Below are 3,144 nucleotides of genomic sequence, written 5' to 3' on the forward strand. Positions count from 1 at the left end.
AAAAAAAAAAAAAAAAAAAAACCTATATCTTTGTAAAAAAATCTATATTTTAGGAGTCTTTTTTATTCAAAAAAAAATTCTTTTTAATTTTTCTCCCTCCTCTCTCTCTCACGTTGCCTACCTCTCTTTTCCCCCCTTAATCTAGAAAATAAATCTAGATTTTAGGAGTTTCAAAAAAAAAAAAAAAAAGACTTTGTCTCTTTCTTTCTTTGTGAAATATATTTTATTTAATAATATCATTATTTATTTTTTTGACAGAATAATATCATTCTGTATTTTGTCAAAAAAAAATCTTTAGTCTTCCATTCACTCTCAAAATCTCACGCCCTCTCCTACCAAATATGTTTTAAATATTAGTTTCCTTATACCCCATATCTCTCAATATTCTTACTTCTCAATTACTTCCCTAATTTCCCTAATTTTTCTACCAAAAATTTACTTTCTTAATTTAGTTTTCTTTTATAATTAAATGCGTTAGTTTTCTTTTGTCTTTGTGAGTAATTTCTTAATTCTTTGTACATTTTTTTTTCACTGAATATATCTTTTGATGGTTTTGTTCAGCCATGGTTCGATCTTTCCTTCAGGTTACGGCTTCAGAGGAGGTCGCTTCACCGCTCAGAGTAGTACAAATTGGGGGTTTGGTAATCTTTTCGCACTTTTTCTTTTAGTTTAGAGTAATTGCTGAAGATATTTTTATTTATTTATTATTATTGTTATTATTTTCTTGAGATTTTTGGGTTATAGAATGTCAGAAAAGTGGCCTCGATAGATTTCTACTTCTACTTTGTTTCTGGTACCTGTGATTTTGTGTCACTATTGTTCTTATACAGGTTTTATGAATCATTATCATGCTATACTATAGAGCTATGTATGTAAAAGTTTTGGTCTATGAACTGTAAAGGAGTTCTGAATTAGGTTCTTTTCTTCTCCTAGATTATTATTATTATTTTTTTTCTTGTAGGTCATCAATATGGCTGGATCAGATGAGAACAATATGGGTTTAGCTAGACTGGCACATTTCCAAGGTGTTGTACGGATGGGGTGGAAAATCTGTTCCTAAGATTGGATACAACTACAGAGCTTTAAGCAACATTAATACGAATTTAGTGGGAGCCGCTCCTTACCGATGTAGAGTCAATAAAAAAAGCCTCTTAAAGTAATTTCAAAACTTCTAATCTGATATTTCCATCAATCTTGGATATTTTATTAATTTTTATATGTATTTACTAATATTGTTCTATTTCAATTAGAAAATAGACCACTTGTGATAAGATCCCCCTATTCCACTTCATAGGCCAATTACAAGGTTGGAAAATGTTGAATATTAAATTTGGTAATTCCCATCAGAATTCTAGATCAACCCCTTCATGATTGGTTTCTCGATGTTTAGGAAACTTGCAACAGACATGGCAACAAAGCAGCAACAGCAACAACAGTAGCCTTGTCTTGAGGTACTTGCTTTGTAGGGAAAACAATAATAATAATATCCATTTTTATAATTACATATTGAATTGAGTTTTTTTTTTCGTGGAGATTCATGAGAAGATTGAAAGTTCTAAGCAGGAACAAATGTTAGAGTTGGAGAGGCAGAGGATGAAGTTCAGCAAGGATCTTGAGTTCCAGAGGATGCAAATGTTTATGGAAGCTTAGCTTGAGCTCGAGAAGATAAAGCACCCCAAGCATACGTCTATTACAGGTCAGCTGCAATCCAACCTTATGTTTGTTATCATCGATAAAGCCTCTTCATTAAGTTTTTCTAATAATTTTTTATTTACAAAAACGAAAGAGTCACAAGTTAAGAAACTGCTTGAATATCCAATTTACCAATTTACTTTAAAGTTTTAGGACAATTGTGCCTGATTAAAATTAGCCTGACCTTTTGATTTGGTAGATTTAAGATATTAAACTCTGCTAGTAGAAAGAAAAGCAAGGGATATGATGATCACTCTAGACATCACCCAACAGATTAAATCAAGTTTTTTTTTTTTTCTACATTGATAACAGAAAGGACAATAGAATAGGAAACACTTTCTTTATTTTTTATATTTTCAAGCAACGTAAGGTATATTAGGTCTTAAGAAGTCAAGCTTTAATAAATAGTCAACTTCCAAATTTTCAGCATCATGGTTGATCATAAAGGTAAATAAGTGTGTTATTAAAGCAATTTCGTAAACTATGTGCAAAAGGTAAGGGAGGAATGAAGTCCAGTTTTGGTAATGGAATTCAATGTATCTATTGTAGTTAAGTAGCTTAAAACATTATCTACCTCGGTGAAATTTAAGATTTTGAAGTGAAGGCAGTAAGAAGCTCTTTCAGTGACCAAGCAAAGGTATGATAAATTGGAGTTTTAATTATTAATATGTAGAAACAACTTCAAACTGCTTGGAAAATAACAATTGTAATTAGAATCATACTTTAAAAATTGGGATCCTATTATTTAGAATATCTCTAATTAGCTAGCTTGTAAGAAAAATATTTATGGTGATACCTTTTCTTGTAGGTTCTTATTATTGGATCTTTTGCCTTCACCTTCAGGTCTAGACCATGAACTGTATCCTCCATTTCCTTTATTGAAACTTCTTTGTTCTTTATATTTTGCATGAATTTCTGTACTTAAAAGAAGGTGACAGATGTAGAGGATAGAAACAAATGAATGAAAAGTATTGACCAATCTGTCATCTAAAGGAGTATTGTACTGAAAATTGACATTTGTACCATCTGTTTGTATATCACAAGCTCAGTGCTATCTAATTGCTTCTTGGCTGGACCAAGCTTTATTCCTCTCACTCTGCTTTCATAGTTTAATGAGCATATATAGAGTCTCACTCAGGCCATTCTCCTTAGGGTTGATCTTTACAAACATCAATGTTTTTTAATATCCACCTATGGATATAATCTCCGAAATCAAATATGTTTGAGATGGTTCTAGAAAAAGAAATAACAAGTGGCAATATAAAGAATTTTTTTTTGGAGGGGCTGGAGGAGATGTCCTGGTTGTATTTAAATGTACACTTGATAAAATCAGCCTAAAATAATGAACAAAGCCAACCAAACATGGGGCATCTCCTTGGTGCATAAACCAAATGATGCAAGAATTGCTTCCTGCCTATTATATGCAGAATGATTTGCATGTGTTATTAGAGG

At 31.5% G+C, this 3,144-nt stretch overlaps 1 long non-coding RNA gene across 2 annotated transcripts; it reads left to right on the plus strand.

The window, feature by feature from the left end:
• Window positions 1-521: 521 nt before the first annotated feature.
• On the plus strand, window positions 522-2,934 carry LOC122093396. 2 transcript variants are annotated; one of them, XR_006144436.1, is made up of 6 exons: window positions 522-641; window positions 962-1,156; window positions 1,251-1,306; window positions 1,391-1,451; window positions 1,534-1,696; window positions 2,501-2,934. It is a non-coding gene; the product is annotated as an uncharacterized LOC122093396 (long non-coding RNA). The 2 variants fall into 2 exon arrangements; XR_006144437.1 differs by having other exon boundaries at window positions 1,564-1,696.
• Window positions 2,935-3,144: the final 210 nt, after the last annotated feature.

Source organism: Macadamia integrifolia, chromosome 11, assembly GCF_013358625.1.
Source record: "Macadamia integrifolia cultivar HAES 741 chromosome 11, SCU_Mint_v3, whole genome shotgun sequence".
Taxonomy (NCBI): domain Eukaryota; kingdom Viridiplantae; phylum Streptophyta; class Magnoliopsida; order Proteales; family Proteaceae; genus Macadamia; species Macadamia integrifolia.